Below are 19670 nucleotides of genomic sequence, written 5' to 3' on the forward strand. Positions count from 1 at the left end.
CCCTGAGTTTGCTGAAGGCTATGATCATGTGAAGCAGAGACTATTTTTCTAAACTGTCATATAAACAGCAAGTTTGGTGCAGTGATGTATGTGGCTGACAAGTGTTGGGCCTGCATCTGATATCAGAAATACTTGTAGGTAAAAGGAGGGGAATAGCCAAGGGAAATCTAAAAGATATAAGCTTCAGCCATCACCTCTTATTATCATTCAGCAACTGTAATATTACACAGTCACAATACCCATTCACACAATTACATCTAAGATGAAGATGAGTAAAGCTCTTTAACCCCATTTATAGACAAACAACAGGGCTGGATTAATGCACACTTCAGATCACAGCTGGAAAGGCCAAATTATATACTAGGGGTCTCAACACATTTCCCTTTGGCTATGAGCACCATCTTCAGGTAAGCAGTCCTGAAGAGAGAGTGATCTACAGGAACCTTCTAGGGGCTCCAAGAGCAGATTTTACAGAAGGTGGTGCCTCGACCTGGGATGACAGTCTTCACATCCTGAGTATAGGCTTTAGTCATCTCAAGAAACTTTCCAGGGGAGGCCCACTTATCCTGCTTACACTAATGCAGTGTTTCCAAATGTACAAGGCACAAACAACTATCAGGGTATAGACAGAACTCAGTTGTTTTCCAGAGTCTCAGCTTCCTTCCTTTCTTTCTTTTTTACGTGAAAGTGAGGCTGCAGCTCTTTGGCAGCTAAGAAAATCTTAAAGCAAGTGTAACCAATGCAAATGTCTCCCAGAGTTTGCAGAGAGCCTGCAACAGTAGCTCTGAGAAGTGTGAAATGTCCCATTCATTTCCACTGTGTAGGGTGGTGATTTGGTTTCATTTTCCTGAAAGTGAGAACTTATATAAGACATGGCACTAATGGGAACAATACTTTCCATCTGAGCAGTCAGTAAAACATACACAAATGGACAGTAAAAAATGTCCTAACAAGTGGACAAATCTATCTGGAGTGGCTTCATTTAAACTAAGTAGGGGTAAGAAACAAAAGAAAAACTGTTTACAATAACAGCACTTAATCAATACATGGGAAAGTGAGCTAATATTACGCATGGATAATTTTGTTATGAATTTCAGTAATAAAAGACATCTTGCAAGATATACAAATGGCTAATTGTCTCATACCCACTGACATTAGATATAAAAGTAGAGTAGGAATTTGGAAAAAAACATAGTAGAACATGAGAAACAAACCAAATTAATTATCACTATGATTTTTCCTTAACAAAAAAAAATAAATCTTAGATTTTAGTGCACACCAGACCACTACAGAAAACAGGTAAATAACAATTATACAGAGCACTTATTTAGATCTTTTTCATCCAGAAATCTGAAAGTGCTTTAGACAGGAGGCCAGTATCATTTTACATGTGGGGAAACTGAGGCACAGAGAAAGGAAAGTGACTTGCCTGTGGTCACCAGCAGGAATAGAACACAATCTCCTGAGTCCCTGTCCAGTGCTTTAGGCACTACTGCTTCCCTATAATACAACTATGCTGGAGACACCACCAACCATCAGCTAACCTGCTTCACATAATTGTTTTCTTGCCACAAATTACTAAGCCACTAAAGTAATATATGTAAAGTTCTTTCTGAAAATAAAAATCTGCCTTTCCCGAAATCTGTACCTTGGAATTACTAGATGAATTCAGTCTGCCACTGAACACTATTTAATAGTTAGTAGTAGCAAAATGTGCAATACTTAGAAAGCTAGCACACTTCCAGCTTATTTTAAAAAATGTCAAACATAGCTCTAACAGAGGAAATAACTTTATATCAGCAACAGAATGGGTGGAGGGATATGCTAAAGTTTGGTGTCACATGAATGCACTAATGTAGTTGTGGTTTAACATGGCTCTTAGATAATGTCAGAACTAAAATAACATTTTAGACTGCATTTGTAACTAGGATACACTGATCTTATGATCATGCACTGGCCCAAAATAAAAAAAAAATAGAAGAATGAAATAGAATTAAGACAGAAGCTGAAAAGCATAAAGCAATCACTTGGGTTCGGAGTGTGGTTTCCAGAGGCCCAGTGGTCAGAGCAAGCATCAGTGCTGGGGACTGGAACCAAACTCAGAGTGTAAATGCCAGAGCCATTGGTCAAGATGGAGTCAGAGTCTGGAATGAGAGCCAAAGGTCAAAACCAGATTACCTGGAGTCAGGGAAGGCAGGAGCAGGGCTGGTTCCAAGACAGAAGCAAGGCGAGACAGGACTGGAACAAGACTTGGTGCAGGGCAGGCTCCAGGTTGAGTGCAAACAAGGTCTAGACCAGAGGTCAGCAACCTCTGGCACGCGGCTCGGTGAGCTGGGCCAGTTTGTTTACCTGCCACGTTGGCAGGTTTGGCAGACCACAGCTCCCGCGGGCCGCGGTTCACTGTCCCAGGCCAATGGGGGCGGCAGGAAGCGCTGCGGGCCGAGGGATGTGTTGGCCGCGGCTTCCCACCTCCCGCATTGGCCTGGGACGGCGAACCGCGGCCAGTGGGAGCTGCGGTCCACCGAACCTGCTGATGCGGCAGATAAACAAACTGGCCCAGCCCGCAAGGCGAGCCGCATGCCAGAGGTTGCCGACCCCTGGTCTAGACTGAAGCAGTGCGCAGCAAAGCAGGAACCCAGCTGGAGTAAAGTAAGCACAAAGAACCAGAAAATTATGACTGGAGAAATAATAATATAGTTCCTATTTTTATGAAAGGGGGGAAAAAGTGGATCCGGGAAACTACAGGCTTGTTGGTTTGACCTCAAGTGTATGCAAGGTCTTGGAACAAATTTTGAATGAGAAAGTAGAGGTTAACGGTTATTGGGATAAAATACAACATGGTTTTAGAAAAAGTAGATCATGCCAGACAACCTGTTCTCCTTCTTTCAGAAGATAAACAATTTTTTAGGCAGTAGATCTAATCTACCTGGATTTCAGGAAGGTATTTGATAGAGTTCCATATGGGAAATTATTAGTTAAATTGGAGAAGATGGGGATTAATATGAGAACTGAAAGGTAGATAAGGAACTGGTTAAAGGGGAGACTACAATGGTGATCTGAAAGGTGAACTGTCAGGCTGGAGGGAGTTTACTAGTGGAGTTTCTCAAGGACTGATCTTGGGACCAATCTTATTCAACATTTTTATTAATGACCTTGGAACAAAAAGTGTGCTAATAAAATTTGTGGATGACACAAAGTTGGGAGGTATTGCTAATATGGAGAAGGACCGGAATATCATACCAAAAGCTATTGATGACATTGAAAACTGGAAGAAATGGGATGAAATGTAATAGTGCAAAGTGCATGATCTTGCACTTTGCACTAGAGACTAACAATAAGAATTGTTGCTATAAGTGGGGACTTACCAGCTGGAACTGACAGAGGAGGAGAAAGACTTGGGAGTATTGCCTGATCACAGGATGGCTATGAGCTGCAAATGTGATGTGGCCATGAAAAAGGCCAATGCAGTCCTAGGATGTATCAGGCAAGGTATTTCCAGTCGCAACAGGGAAGTGTTAGTACCATTATACAAGGCACTGATGAGACCGCTTCTGGGGGATAAATACCAGAGAGGGGGTAGGAGTTATTTAAGTTAAGTGCCAATGTGGACACAAGAACAAATGGATGTAAACTGGCAAGCAACAAGTTTAGGCTTGAAATTAGATGATGGTTTCTAACCATCAGAGGAGTAAAGTTCTGGCGCAGCCTTCCAACGGGAACAGTGGGAGCAAAAAACCTAACTGGCTTCAAGATTGAGCTTGATAAATTTATGGAGAGGATAGTATGATAAGATTGCCTACCATGGCAAGTAGCCAAACTGCGATTGCTAGCAGCAAATATCCCCAACAGCCCATGATGGGATACTAGATGGGTAGGGCTTTGAGTTACTACAGAGAATTATTTCACAAATGTCTGACTGGTGAGTCTTGCCCACATGCTCAGGGTCTAATTGATCACCATATTTGGGGTCAGAAAATAATTTTCTCCTGGGTCAGAGTGGCAGAGACCCTGGGTTTTTTTCTTCCTTCCTCTGCAGCATTGGGCATAGGCCATTTGCAGGTTTAAATCAATGTAAATGGTGGATTCGCTGTAACTTCCAGTCTTTAAATCATGATTTGAGGACTTCAGTAACTCAGCCAGAGGTTAGGGGTCTATTACACGAGTGGTTCGGTGAGATTCTGTGGCCTGCAATGTGCAGGAGGTCAGACTAGATCATCATGATGATCCCTTCTGGCCTTAAAGTCTATGAGTCATTGAGCAACTATTGATCCTCTGCTGTTGGGATTAAGACTAAGCCACATGACTGCCTTAGCCAATCAGGTGGTTCTGCTGTAACCCAGCTGTGCTCACTGGCTGACGACTAAGCAGATGCAGATGCAGGCCCCCATTCCTGACACTTGGTTTCATTTGTTGTACATCGCCAACAAAATTTTGTTTCAACATTTATTAAAGAGAAAAGAGAAAAAAGAAAACTATTTAAAACTCAAATACAAATAAATCTTGATTGTATCAGTTTCCTTTATCTCCTCCCATCCCCACAGCCACTCTTTCTATAGATATATAGAGTTTTTTAAAAGGAAAAACCCCTGCTTGACAGCCAGATTGTATCAAATGTCCTTGCTGGGGAAAAGAGAGATTCAATTTTAGGTTGTAGCTCTGGGGTTTTGTTGTTAAAGTCAGTTCCTGTTTTTTCTTAAGACAGGATGAATGTACACGCAGAGAGAAGGCATCAGAAAATAACAGAAGATAAGAAAATGCAGCTTCAGTCTCTTATTCTTGCAGTTCAGTTTCTTGCAGGTCATAGGCACAGCATAAAGGACCAGAGCTTCACTTTCCTATTGTTAAAAAATGTCTGGCTAAGTTGCACTATTTTATCCCTTGCTGAGATGCACAGCCATATTAACCACTTTGAGACACTATCTTTATTCTTCTGGAATTGACTGCTTGGGACATGCTTCTCGGTGCCAAACTGATCAGAGGAAAGGTTTTAAGATAAGGTTTAAGCTTTGTCCTAACTATTATCAGACTAAGAGAATCAAACTCTTTTTAGCCAGCAGGCAACAAGCAAAAGATAATTAAAAGATCTGAGGAATAAGGTGAGGAGGAAACTGACACACTTGAGATAGAATAAAAGATTCCCATCTCATGGGCTGTGAAGGATATAGCTTGGGTAATGATGATGTCATCTGGTCCACACTTCTCATCTGATCAGGACATCTTTCTGAGCCAGGAAAAAGAAGGCCCAACAATGTGATGGTAAAAGCCTGGGAGATGGTCCCAGGGTGTGGTGCTATTGGTAGTGAGTACGTTGCCAACTGCTCCCCAGAAAAGAAAGATCCAAAACTATGGCAAATTATTGATGTTCCTTGTGCAGAACATATGAAAGTTCTGGTCTGTCGATAAGGTAATTTTGTAGCTTCTCTAGAAGTGTTGATACCCATAACCAACAGTTCTTTCATTTCAGACAAACTCAGATTATATCATTCCTTTGGTTCCAGTCTGTGGTAACTTTCAGCAACAATTGTATACAATACCTTATAAGTTAAAATGATCATCCCTATACATTTCATCTTTGTTGGACACTTAAAACTTCAGTCCAGATTGTTGTCATTGTCGTCCTTTGTGACCGAAGATGACGCTGGCAAGTTTTACATCTTGTGTGTGTGGTTGTGCCTAAAAAGACCAATGCAAGAGTGGCAGTCCTTTCTGCATGATGATCACAGGTAGCTCAATGACAAGCAAGAGATTACAGTCTGTGCCTGCTGAATCTGGTGCTATTTACAACTCAGTGTCTGTGCCTCAAAATCCATATGGTGCAGGTTGCTACATGACTTCTGTCTTTTTCAAATTGATTGTCAGCCTGTACCTTTCTGCAGACTGTGAATTTGTCCATAATCAAGGGTGTATCTTCTGAGTATGTGCCTCTAGAGCACAGCCATCGGCATATAGCAGCTCATTAACAATTACCTCAAAGACTTTTGCGGAAGATCACAGCCTGTTCTGATTAAATAATTTTCTAGAGGATTGGAAACGTAACCCGATGCCACCATTCAGGTCTCTTGTAGCATCATTGACCTACTACGGAGGAAGAAATAAGGCTGCCATCCCTAGAAACCTTCGGGAGAGGATTGCAGAGTACCTCCATGAAAGTTTCACCAAAATGTGTTAGGAGGATTCAAGGGACATCCCTGTGTATGTAAACAAACTGCTCCACATGAAGAATTCTTCCGTCGACCTAGCTACAGCTTCTTAGGGAGGTGAATTACCTACATCAACAGGAGAACCTCTCCTTTCGGCATAGGTAGTGTCTACGCTGAAGTGCTATAGCAGTGCAGCTGTAGCATTTCAAGTGTAGGCAACCCTCATGGGTTATTTTGAACTATTGGATGTGAGGCCGAACGAGTTCCGGGGTCTGGAGGGCCAGTGTATATCCAGGAGACTAAATAAATTGGATCCCTGATGGGGATTTTTGAACTGGCTGAGTTCTTAGAGGGCAAAACAGGGGCAGGGCACTGCATAGGCACTAAGAAGGGATGCTTGGGAGGCACTGTGCTACATCACCGCTTTCTTTACAAAAAAATACCTTCTTCGTTCACTGACCTATTAACCTGAGAGGCAGGGGAGCATTACGGTTTTTGTGATTTTTTTTTTTAATTTTACTGCATTTTTTTTTCCAAATTATACATTCATTCATGATGGCAAGGACAAAATGCACCCGACAACTTCCTCCCATATAGAACCTCTTCTGCTACAACTGGAAGTCAAAGCCGTGCATAATAAAGCTTCTATAACTCCTTCCATCCATGGATTTCAGAGCCATGTATACACTTGTCATCACAAACAGCCCTGTGCATTAAGGGAGACCTCGTCTCCCCATTTTATACATAAGAAAATGGAAGCAGGAAGAGGAGACTTGCTGAAGTTGACACAAGAAATCTATAGCAGTACTGAGAATAGAACCCAAGTTTCCTGCTTCTTAAGCTTGTGCCTTACCATGGGATCATTGTGCACTATAAGAGCAAAGTCAGACTTGATTTCATTTTAGGGGACCACTTGCAATTTCTTAGTTTTGCCTTATTAGGGAAAGTATGGAAATACCCTTTAAAAACCTATCAAAATCTGTTTTTATGCAAAACTGATTTCCATGAAATAAATTGCTGTTGAGAAGGTTTATACTGAACATGTCCAACTATGTTCTGATTTCAAAGCAGAATGTTCCTCTGAACTTGGAATTACAGAAACAAATCCTGACCTTTTATCCTACTTGCACTTCAAGGGCACCAATGAAATTGAACTCCTTGCATTTCCTGTCTCCCTTTCTGCTTTTGTTTACTTTTGTCTTTTTCAGCCAGAGATCATCTGGAATCCAAAATGTCCCCCTTTTACTTCCTTACACCAAGGATGCCTGTCAAAGTGGGCAGGATGTGGTTTCTTTCATCCTCTCAATGCCATACCAAGTGTCAGGCAGAGGGGTTCACTTGAGAGGCATAATCACAACAGGTTGAGAGCACTTGCCATCACAACTAGCAATGCCAGTATTTGCTGGCCTGGGAGTAAAGCACAAACTTGAGTCCCAAGGGTTTCTGGGTTTTGGGTTGCATTGCAGCTAGTCCTTCTTAAAAGCCTCTTTTTTAGACTTTGTACAAGTAGTCTCTTGGATACTTTTAAGTCAGAAGTTTAACATTTAGTTAAACATAAAAATGTTTAACATTTACAGTATTTTACACAGTGCTTTACTTTTTCTAAGTGCTTAAAAAGATAAGTAATTAATATAGTCCGCATAATGCTGAGACTGCGAAGAGAAAACAAAGTCCACGATGGATTTAGGGCCAAATAATTTGCTCCACTGAAAGCGGGTGGGGGCACTTGAAACAGGCTCAAATAGCAGCTATTCATAGGTGCTGGATGTAGGGGTGCCGGGGGGCTGCTGCTGCATCCCCTGGCTTGAATTGGTTATCATCATATACAGGGTTTACAGTTTGGTTCAATGGCTCTTAGCATCCCCACTTTACAGCTCCCCTGCAGCTATATCTGGCTGGTGAAAAAGGGAGAGGAAATAGCCACTAAAGAAGCATCATCCCCTGCTTCTCCTGGGATGTCTGAGAACTCTCACTGCATAAACGTGAGACTACAGGTTTTGAGAGGACAGGCCAGCTGAAGGGGTAAAACAGATGGTGGCTCTTCAAAGTGGCATCAGCCCAGGGCAAACCTGCAGAATTAATAGACGCGACTAGGTTGAAGGAGTTGGTGGGTAATGAGACACAAAGCAAGTCTAAAGAGATTGGCCCACAAACTAAATAATCCAATGTCTGCTGATTTCTGCAGGTATCATTCTTGGACCCTGTACATGAACAGAAGGCTATGTCCTTTGACACAGCACAAGCCTGCAAAATCCTCTTGCATACCTCCAAAAGGATTTTTACCTGGGTTTTCTTCTGTAACTTTTATGCTGTGGCAATTTGTGACAAGTTTTTCCTCTTCTGTGTAATTTGTAATTTTGGAAAGGGAACCTGGGGTCCTGGGAATTTTGTGTTCAGGATCTTTCCTCTTTTTAAAACAAAAATACTAATTCCCAGTGGATAAGTATAAGTAATAATCACACATTAATCAGCACCCGTATTAGCAATTTTTTTTCTAAGCAATACATTGTTGAAGAGAGCAGAGTGTGATATATGATACATATCTATATTATAATGCATGTATGCAAAAAAGTTAATTTCTTCTAATACCAATAGTGCTTTAATTCTCAAAGTTAAAAATAACTGTGACATACATTTAAACCCAGTGTTTGCTGGGGATAAGGCAAGAAAGGCATTTTTTTGTTACAGCTGATATAGAACAACCACATCATCCATTTCCCATGTTCTATCTCACAGCTCAGGAAGAATACTCTTGGGTCATTGCCCAACTCCTTTTGCCCTGAATTTGGATTGGTCATCTGACTGCTGTATTAACAGCCACTGCTCTATTCCTGGGAACACCACAGGGAATACTTGCTGTTGTGATGGCAATAACATTAACCTCAACTGGTGATTCATACTATGAAAGAGTGAACATATACAGTTCACTGCACTTAGTGCCTGTTGTCTTTGTATTTGTTTTCTTTCCTGACTGGTGATGTAAATAGCTTGTCTGAGATTAATGTGGTTGTCTCAGTAATATTGTGTGTGCTGCAGATTAATGAACATACAGTACTTGTGTGCAAGAGAACATACATATTATGTATTAAACTGCTAATGATGCAAAGACAGACTAAAGGGAATAATGTTCTGTTAATCGGGTAGGTAGTGTCTATGGGTTATTTAACTGCTAGAAGATGAAATACAAGATACTGCATTTACTATTGAGATCTAGCACACTCTTATAAAGATCTGACTTTATCTAACTCTTGATAAAGACACCAAAGGACAGCAGGATGCCCTGTCATTTTCTTTATGGTTTACCAGACAACAAATGCCAGAACATAAATTTCAAAGGCTGAGGTACCTTTTCAAAGTACAGGAATATGAGAATCTTGAAACAATAAATTGAGGCAGCAGGCAGTTTATATTAATCAAACTCTACCACGTTGCTTTACAGGTCCCCCCACAGTTTACTGATTTCACTATACAATGTGCAGTTTGTAAATAGGGTTTATCACTCTGACCAGTATGCCATTATGGGTACGTCTACACTGCAGCTAGGAGCATGCCTCCTAGCCCAGGTAGATAGACTCGTGCTAGCTCAAGCATGCTAAAAATAGCAGCATGGACATTGTGGCTCCAGTGGAGACACGAGCTAGCCACCTGAACTCAGACCTAAGAGAAGAGTAGGCTTGAAAGCCCAAGCTGACACCCGAGCCACAACATCCACACTGCTATTTTTAGCACTCTAGCTTGAGCCAAGCTAGTTTGAGTCTGTCTACCTGGACTGGGAGGCTCGCCCCCAGCTGTAGTGTAGACATACCTTATGTGAGCAACAATATCTTATCTAGCCACAATATTATAACAAAAGGGTATTTGAAGGAATGAGGTTAGGTCAGTATGATGGCTGGATTAGGCCCAAAGGCTCCCTCCTGGAGGCCTCAGGGTTCTGCCACACCCATCCCAGGAAAAGAGCAGTGGAGAGGTCCTCCAAGTGGCTTAGAGTGGTTGCAAGGAGGCAAGCAATCAGAGGGGCTGCTGGAATGTCTAATCAGTGGCCAGGAGGGCCATATAAAAGGAGCTGCAGAATAGAGCAGCATCCCTGTTGGCAATTTCAACAGAGAGATTGAATGGAGCGAAGTATAAGCTGCTCGCTCAGTACTAGCTCCACATCAGACAGAGGCACATTGGCAGGGCACAGCAGCATGAAGAAGCTTACGTTGCAATTGCTTGTATTACATCTGTGTTATGGATAAGTAGATGGCTTCAGTTTCCAGTCCTATCAGTCTGGCTTTTCAAGAGTAATAAATTCATCACCTCACATTTATGGGAGAAAGTGCTAGCTGGGGAACTGTGACTTTTCCTCATTCTTTCTTCATTCAGGTCTGGCTCTATCATCAGCCATTAAGGATGCTCTGAAATAATGTCAGTCATCCTGCTATCTAATACTTCATTACTAACATAAATTAAAACAATAAGATGATTTAATATTTGTAGCTAAACACACTTACAGAACATACCATAATATTTCAGCTGGAAGGCTAAAGTAATGCTTTTACTTTAGCAGACTGAGATTAGGGTGTTATTTATAGAGTCTCCGCTGGACTATGTTACAGTAGCTCCTTTGCCTTCTTTAAGTTTCAGGCAGAATAATTCCCTGAGTTCTAGTCCTTTTTTAATCATGTGTATAGTTTTTTATAGGAGGAGAGATGTATCCTGCCTGCACACATTTAATGCTATTAGCAAAAATGCTTTCAACAGAATGTATTTTCCTAAGACGTTTTAGCATCAGAAATTACAGACCTGATGAGACAACACTTTGGCCCAGTGACCTTCATGAAGGTAATATCAAGCTATTATAAGGAATTACAGAAGCAACATGTTCTACCCTAAAAATCTGCTTGAGATCTTGATCCCACATATCACTATTGCTCTCCAGGTACCCTTGTCACAGATCCACAGGGATTGCTGCTATAGCCCCAGATTTGGAACAGTCTCTAGGAGGAACCCCTTCAGTGTGCCAGACTCCTTCAGGGTCTCAGTCTTCCTCCAGGGTAAGCCACATGTCTTCATTGCCTCCTTACACTGGACCTCTGGGCCTGCAGCACTCTTGCTTCACATCGTAAGCTCTGTTCAGCGAGTCCAGCTGACACAGGTCCCAAGGAGACTAGTACACTTTTCAGGGATTAATGCGCCTCGCCAAGCATTTGCAATGACTCTAACACAGTGTTGTCAAAACAGTCAGGTTTATTTGTTAACTGGAACATAGCATAGGAAATCTTTGAGGTAATGTAGAGAAATGAAGGTTAAAGCATAGCTCATTCTGGCTAGCCCAGAGCCCAGCCAAGCTATAATGAACCCCTTGGTTCAAGCTCTGTCTGTCTGCCTCCATCTGACCTCCTTTGTCAGACTCCATGTGAGAGCCACGGCTTAATCAACTCTTATTCCCCACCTCATACCCATCCAGTCCTTTGATCTCGAACTGGGGGATTGTTGTTCAGCTTCCCTAAGGCAAGGTGGGAAAGTCCATATCCCTCTGAGTTGTTGGTTGCAAGGTGTCAATGTCTTTGCAATTGGATTTGCCATTGTCTTCTCAGATGCTCCACTGATGGGGAGTAAGGCACTCTCCCATTGGCTTAGAGTGGCTACAATAGAGAGTTTGCAGGGGGTGCAGCTGCACCTCTGTAAGATCTCTAGTGTAGCCAGAGCATAAAGGTGAAATCTTGGCTCCAATTAAAGCCAGTGGCAAAAGTCTCATCTGTAGTGATGCCAAGACTTCACATGAAGCATCAATTTATTTCAATGTGTGGTCTCTAAATATTTATTACAGCTGTGAAGTAGCCAGGTTCCATCATGGCTGATAAAGCACTTTCACAGTGTTCTTTTCTGTTTTCAGGCACTTATAACTTTCTCAAAAAAATCATCTTTGGACTGAAATTTCTTATGCTTGTGCTCAACCAGATGACACATTTTTTTTTTAAATTTTATAAAATTCTGTTTAATCATTTTTCAGCCTGTTCAAAAATAGATATTTTTCATGTCTTTTAAAATTGTTCTGATGTTTTATTTGCATTTAAATAACTTTAAATATAGTTGTGTTTTGTCAAATTTACCACAATCTTCATATAAGAATCTGGGAAACTGAACCATGCCTTGAAAAATGGAGGGAGATGGAAAGCATTTGTTAAATTGTGGGTGAAACTTTGCAGAATCCCTGTCTAATTAAACTGATTAAATTGTACAGAGATAACTGTGATTCTTCATGTATGTCTGTGAGGCTGTTTCAACTCCTGAGCAGGATTTCAGAGCGGGACACTGGCAGACTACCCCTTGCTTCATGCTGCCAACCCCTACTGAGAAATACAAGCAAGAAGCAGGCCTAGAATAAGACTGAGAGCTTGTCACAGGTCAAAGGGCAGAATGACAAGAGTCAAAAATTCCCCAGAGACTCAGGCTTGAATACACAAGTCACTCTCTTGAGAGAGGGTTTTATTGCAAGGGTCTGAGTTTATTTGAATTGGCAGCAATTTTGCAAAAATCTCTAATGGCATTGTGTCCATGCAGCTTTATAGACAAAGAACTTTTAAAAAATACAGTTCAAGTTTCCTCGTTTCTCCAGTGCTCCTCTGGTCTAATTTCCAATCAGCCCAGCACTCTGTCACCTTTTCCCTCTGAAAGTAGTGGATTTATTGAAGCAATATACCTTGGCTTACCTGCACTTAAGTATTTTCTGGCTAGTAGTGGTTCCCTGAGCTATTTCTGAATTTTTGCTGGGGATTAACCCCGAAATGGAGATTACAGGCCTTCTCCTAGGGACAGCACTGGGGTGGGGAATGGCAGGACCTTAGGAGTCCTCTCCAGAGAATGCCAAAAGACCTAATTCCACCATGACAGGAGCAACCAAGTGATACTGGAAGAGTATGAGAACTTGGGGACAGAATGTTCCTGTGAGATGCTCAGACATCACAGTCAGGTGTAGAAGCCTAGATAGAATGGTCCTGATGCCTCATAATAACATGTTTTTACACATTAATGGTCTGGTGATGAGCTCAGACATCACAGTGAGGTATAGAAGTCTAGACAGATACATTCTCAGGCAATATGGCAAGGTATTAACATAATAAGAACAAAGAGTACATTGTGATCCTTACCTGTACTTCCCAAAGTCCTCACATTAGACACTTAATCTGTCTTGCGTATGACCAATTATCACAGAGGGAGAAATAATCCTGTTAGTACAGAGAGAACTTGGTCAAATCTTCTGAACTTCTAATTACTAATCCTTTTTCAGTGTAATTGATAAAGGGCAGTCAGGTGTTCAGATAATTGTTATAAGAGTGCCTTCTAGAGTTATAGATATTTTTCCATTGCAAGTGCTTCCCAAATTCCTAAAGGTTATAATCTATTGACGTTGTGATGCACTTGTGCCAAAGTGGCACAATAGTAATTCTAGTAGCCTAAGCAAATCATCATTTCAGTTCAGAGGAAAGAAAGAATGAATATTTTGAAAACTAACTGCTTAACAACCCATGCTTGCTAAGAGAGGAATAGAAAAAGAATTTTTATATAATCTCTCTCCCCCTCACCTACCTTTAGAGAAATTTTTATTAAAGAAGATTTTAGGGGAAATCTCTGTGGCACGACTTTTTAAAAAAATTACCGTACATTAGAGTTGAATTTGCACAATTGGAAAAAAAGAGGAGGCCAACATTATCTGTCAAATTTGCTGATATTAAGTGCACTTGCTGGAGTCCTTTATCCCTTTTCAGAAAAGGAAAAAAGGAATACTAAATACTTTGGTAGAAAGCCTGCTTATTACATGTGCTTGATTGAGCACCCAATCACTTCTTATAAGGCATCTGAGATCCATAGCACAAAACCAGACAGCAGGAACATCAAAATTGATCTTCCCTGGTTTTGCTGGAATAATTCTTAGGGGTCTCAAATGTGTATTATGAGCTTTCTCACACCTTACGTGAAGGAATGGGGGAGTTGAATGTTCAGCAAAGAAATCCTTTTTCCCAAGAGTTTATTAGGTATTTTGGTGTAATGGGTGTTAACAAAAAGCAAAGAGCAAGACCCTCACATCATGTAAATTGGTGTGTGTGTGTGTGTGTGTGTGTGTGTATATACACACACACACACACACACACACTGACATCAGTGCAGGTACATTAAATGCAGTAATTTAAACCTGCTGAAGCCCTAGCTTGAACCACTTTATGCAGTCTGACTAAAAATATTTCTCTCTCTCTGTTACTCAACTTCAGCTTCTTGTGATGTCTTAATCCCATTCGTTTTTCAGTTGTCCTTCGATTTCTTGGGTATACAAAACCTGAATTTACAGTGTAAAAAGTAATCAGAAAGTTAAAAGAAAAAACAAAAAGATTTCCAGTCCTTTTTATTAAATCACAAGGAAGCAAAAACCAGAATAATTTCAATTTTTTATCCTTGCAAGTCACCTCTAAGGAAACATTTTTATGTTCTCCCACTTTTCTGTTTCCAGTAATGTGATTCTAAAAACAAAAAGCATCTCCCGCCCCCACACACACATGTGTGGGTGAGAAACAGAAAAACATTTATCATTTTAGATTTTATATAAAATGCACACTTTTTTCTTTTTACAATTCTTTTATTGGAAATGCAGCATACAAGGGAATACAAGACAGAAATAACATCCAAGAACACACAGCATAGGAAAAGCATCTGGAAAAACTAGATAACAGATGCAAGTTGTGTCTGAGTGTGTGATCAATTATAGGACTGCTGTGTAGACTTACATTATAGTGATGTATTGACATTTTTATCAATAGGTCAAAACAGTCATGTTTCATAGATGAATAATACAAGTAAAAGAACATATTTTCAACTATTTTCATGCTTATATTGCTAATAAATATGATTGAAACTGTTGGCTTGTCCAGCAATATAATACAATCTCGAAGGATTTAGCTGACAATACACTGAAAGTGAAATATCATTTAACCACAGTTTTCTGATGTATTTTGTAAGAAAAAAGAAAGAATAGAATCCCTTCAACTCCACCAAAAGCATGACTTCTGATCTTAAAGTCTATGAGTTCAACAAAAAAGACAGTCTCACTTTTCATAAAAATAATTTTTTTTTTTCAAATGAATCCATAAAACAATGCTTAGTCCATAGCTTTAGTAAAGAAAATAAATGACATAATCCCTCTATGACTACTGCTGCTCCTCTGAACAATTACCCCAGGCAGGAAATCTTTAGATAAAAACCTCTAATGATGCTAGTCTCCTATCTAATCTCCTTCCCAAAAACATTATAGTTAATGATTACAAATTCTTTCCTTTTGTATCATAATCAAATTCACTTACTTACATGGAGTACAATAAGAATAATGGAATTTCTTGATTCATTTATCTCTAATGTTATATTAAAATGGATTGACTGAAAGTATTTACAAAGGTGAAAAAAATAGCAGGGCTTTGAATTTTTTTTTTTAATTAAACATGTCATAACCTAGGGATAGATTAAAAAAAAATGTGTTAAGGCAGGAGTGAACCCTCCAGATCACATAGAACTTGTGTCCTTCTCTATAACTTGTCACTGCATGAAGGAACCTATTAATGAACCCACAAGCGGCAGTCAGAAAATATAGGTGTAGGCAATAAGGGTTAGATTGTTATGCAAAAGGAATTTGAAGTGGGCAGTTAAGGGTTAGCAGGCAAATTGTTGTAATGGGGCATAAAATCAGTGTACCTGTTGAGTCCATGGCTTTTAGTACCTAGCAGCATTATGAATTTAAGTTCCCAGGCCCGTCTTTTGATGCTGTTGTTGAGGTTTCCTTTGGGGATGTGTATTGAAAGGTCACATATGGAATGATGGCTTTGTGAAAAGTGTACATATTATTTTGAGCATAAGTCTACAAATACTTGTTACCAGAGATAGTGTTTATTAAAACGAGTAACATCTGCAAGATTGTGCCCTCTGCTGTTAGGCAATGTCTGCACTGGGTTTCTTTGCCAACATTTTACTACCATTACAACAGCTGATTGGTCAGCATTTCCCAGCTCCCAGAATGTAACATGGCATGGGGCCAGGTGGAGCCTCTTTCGGCTCTGTTCCAGTAGCCCTACCTTATCCACCTCAAATTAGGAATGGGAACCCAGCCTGACATTTGCTGTGGATTTAGCCAATAGCCCGTTGGGGGGTCAGGCAGGAATTTCTTCTCCTACAGGCCAATTGGCAGAGAATCAAGAAGTTTTTCACCTTCCTTGCAGCACCTGCAAGCCACTGTGTGTTAAGTAGGAATGTGCTCAGTACCTAACTCAGGTACTTGGATTGAATTGTTAATTTGTGGCAACTTGTGGCTGGTTTTGTGAGGTTAAAAGGATAAAATGAACTGTTCCCAGAAGTGAAATACCTGGGTTTTGGTGATGGGCCTTGGGCTCTTGGGATAGGGTGAGACCTTGTGGCTTTCATGAGCTGATGTCAGACCTTGGGGCCCTTGCAGGCTGAGATCCCTACCCCTTTTTGCACAATGTCCCCTTTATGTGGGGGAGGGAGGTAGGACTCAAAGAGAGCTGTGTGCTGCGGGTAGGCTGCAGAGAGTCACCTGCATTATGGGTTATATGATAAAGAGCCATGTGAGCCCCACACTAGAACCAATTAATGCCTGGTAAAGGAGAGTATGGGTGATCAGTGGGTAGTGCCCCTCCCTTGTGCTACAGTTTAATAAAAGTTGCAGACTTCCACATAATTCCATGCATGTGTCTGTCCTCATTTCACTGCTGTGTCTACATCAAGGTGCCCCTTGCTCTTAGGGGATATCTGCACTAGCTTTTTTGCCAATATTTTGATACCATTACATCAGCAAAAAGAGCTACTGTTGAGTGTTCCACACCACTGCTGACAGTTTTACCATCAGGTTATCTGACCCTACCTTGTTCACATAGTGATTAAAATACTGGTGGCTGCCTGTACCTTGCCTATACTTATGGCCCTGCTGTTGCTAGCCTTGATGGAGTTGAACCAGTGGCAGCAACTGGGGAAGAGTTTTGGCAAAACAATTCTACTATTGACAAAACCTGAGCTAGCGTTGCTTTTACAGGAGCAGCACCCAAAAATATGAAAAACATAAGGTTAATATATAAGGCAATAAAGACCGATAAATATTGGGGTACTGTGATGTTGCACTCCATATGTTTTATGGAAATATGCTTATGAGTATGAATATGATGTAACTGGAATATGCTTTATGCAAAAGGTCTCTTGTAAGATATCATAACAAAGGTTATAAACTACGAATATATTCCTCCGATTTGTATGCATGTATGAAATATGAAGTATAACTCTGAGGTCCTATTGTAATTATGCAAAGTGTGGGCCATTAATGGTGGTTTAGGACTCTTGATGGCTCCCATTGACTAGGACAATTGGTTGTAAATGGTTTATTTACCTGCAAGCCTTCCTGTGTCCATGTGAGCCAATCCAGGAAGAATGGAGACTAGGGATCTTACAGTGACATGTGGCCGTGTCACATGATACTGGAATCCATCTTAATCATTGTACTTTTCCATTGATGAGGCGGGGCTGGGGACAAGCACAGACAAAAGATTCCTGCCTTGTGCCAAAGCTATAAAAGGGGGTGGAGCAGGACAAAGGGGGCTGGCAGTCATGAGAAAACCCCTGCTTACCACCTGAGATGTCTGCTGGAACTAACAAGGACTGTAGCAGGGGAAAGGATTGGGCTCAGACTAGGAAGGAGTCTAGTCTGTGAAAGAAGCTCATTGGAATATCTCTGAGGGTGAGATATTACCTGTAATCAGTTTCTTAATGTATTAGGCTTAGGCCTGCATGTTTTTGCTTTATTTTGCTTGGTGACTTTGTTGTCTGTTATTACTTGAAAGCACTTAACTCCTATTTTTATACTTCATAAAATCACTTGTCTTTATTAATAAACCCAGAGTAAGTGACCAATACTTGGCAGAGCAAACAGCTGTGCATCTCTCTCTATCAGTGTTATAGAGGGTGGACAATTTATGAATTTACCCTGTATAAGTTTTATACAGAGTAAAATGGATTTATTTGGGGTTTGGATCCCATTGGGAACTGGGTGTCTGGGTTCTGGAGACAGGTAGCATGCTGCTTTGGGGGCATGGTCCAGACCCTGAGTCTGTGTTGCAGCAGGCTAGCATGTCTGGCTCAACAGGACAGGATTCTGGAAGTCCCACACTGGCAGAGAAAATGGACTCAAAGGTAATTTCAGCAGATCAGGCAACAGTCCCAGGGGGATCTGTGTGACCAAACCTGTCACAGGTACATTACAGAAGTCCTTACTCATACCATCCATTAAACTCAATGACATATTTTGCTTGAGTAAGGACTATTAGTATTCCTTGAAATTCATGCCCTTTGTCATTTCTATATGCAGGCAAAAAAGGCAAGTGCTTTTAATTCAGTAGATGTACTGCATATTTATTGCTTTTTTACAAGAATTGGACAAATTTTACAGTAATTTTGTAGAGAGCTGCTGTTAATCCCTCCTCACACAACAGTAAAAATTGTGCTTTTATTTTAACTTTAAAATAACTGGCTCTTCTTCCCCACTCAGGAAGCACTACTTCCTGTGCTGAAAAGGAAGGACTTGTTAATTAAGATCCTTTTTTCCCCTATGTGGTTTTCCTCTGTGACTGAAAGTTTTGGTGACCTCTACCCTTAGTATGTTTCAATGACTTGGCTAATGCTGGGGTGGGAAGTAGGCTGGTAGACTGCCAGGACAGCTGTCTTGGGCTCATCCTGATGGGAGGGCCTGGTGATGTCCCTTCACTGGATCTGTGCAATAGAATGATCAGACTCAGTGAACTCAGTACTACATCTTCCAGTGCCTGCTGCAAAGGGGAGCCAGTAGTGGGGGTACTGTGGGGAAAGAGCAAGGAGACGGGATAGAATCTCTGTGCAAGTCTGGCCATTGTATGATCTTGGATTTGGTATGAAGATGAGGAGGGCTGGCAAAGGAGCAACTGATAGAAAAACAGAATGAAGAAAAAAGGTAATTGAAAGAAAAACTGAGGAGAAGGGCAGAGGCAGGAAAGTAGTGAAGGAAAACATGAGATGGGGATCAGAGCACTTTTTTTTTTTTTTTGAAGAAAAAGATTGGTTGGTGGGACCAGATGCCAGCTGGTTTCTGTGTCTTGTTCCATGAACTGTGAATCAGGGTGTTGTATAGTTTATATCCCACTCCCACTGTGTGTGGTCTCAGTTTATCATGGAGAGGTTCATTCTGTGAAGCCCCCTGATTTTGTTCTGTTCCTAGAACTATTGGAATTCTAGCACCTGGTGGAAAAGCTTTACCAAAGAGGAAGGTTTTGTAACATGCTCAAAGGATGGAGTTAGATAATAATAGTGCCTCGCTTTTCTATAGTGCTTTTCATCAGCAGATCTCAAAGTGCTTCACAAAGCAGATAATCATAATTATCCCCATTTTACAGATAGGGACACTGAGGCACAGCTCTCTGATTCTCTAGTCACATCTGCAATGGCTCCAGCCTTGTTGAAAGCTGCTCTAAT

General features: G+C 40.9%; 1 protein-coding gene across 1 annotated transcript in view; it reads right to left on the reverse strand.

The window, feature by feature from the left end:
- TRPC3 (transient receptor potential cation channel subfamily C member 3) overlaps positions 1 to 19670 on the reverse strand; it is a 92587-nt gene that overhangs the window by 71145 nt on the left and 1772 nt on the right. The gene's annotated exons all lie outside the window — the stretch shown is intronic.

Source organism: Mauremys reevesii, linkage group 5 (assembly GCF_016161935.1).
Source record: "Mauremys reevesii isolate NIE-2019 linkage group 5, ASM1616193v1, whole genome shotgun sequence".
Classification (NCBI taxonomy): Eukaryota; Metazoa; Chordata; order Testudines; family Geoemydidae; genus Mauremys; species Mauremys reevesii.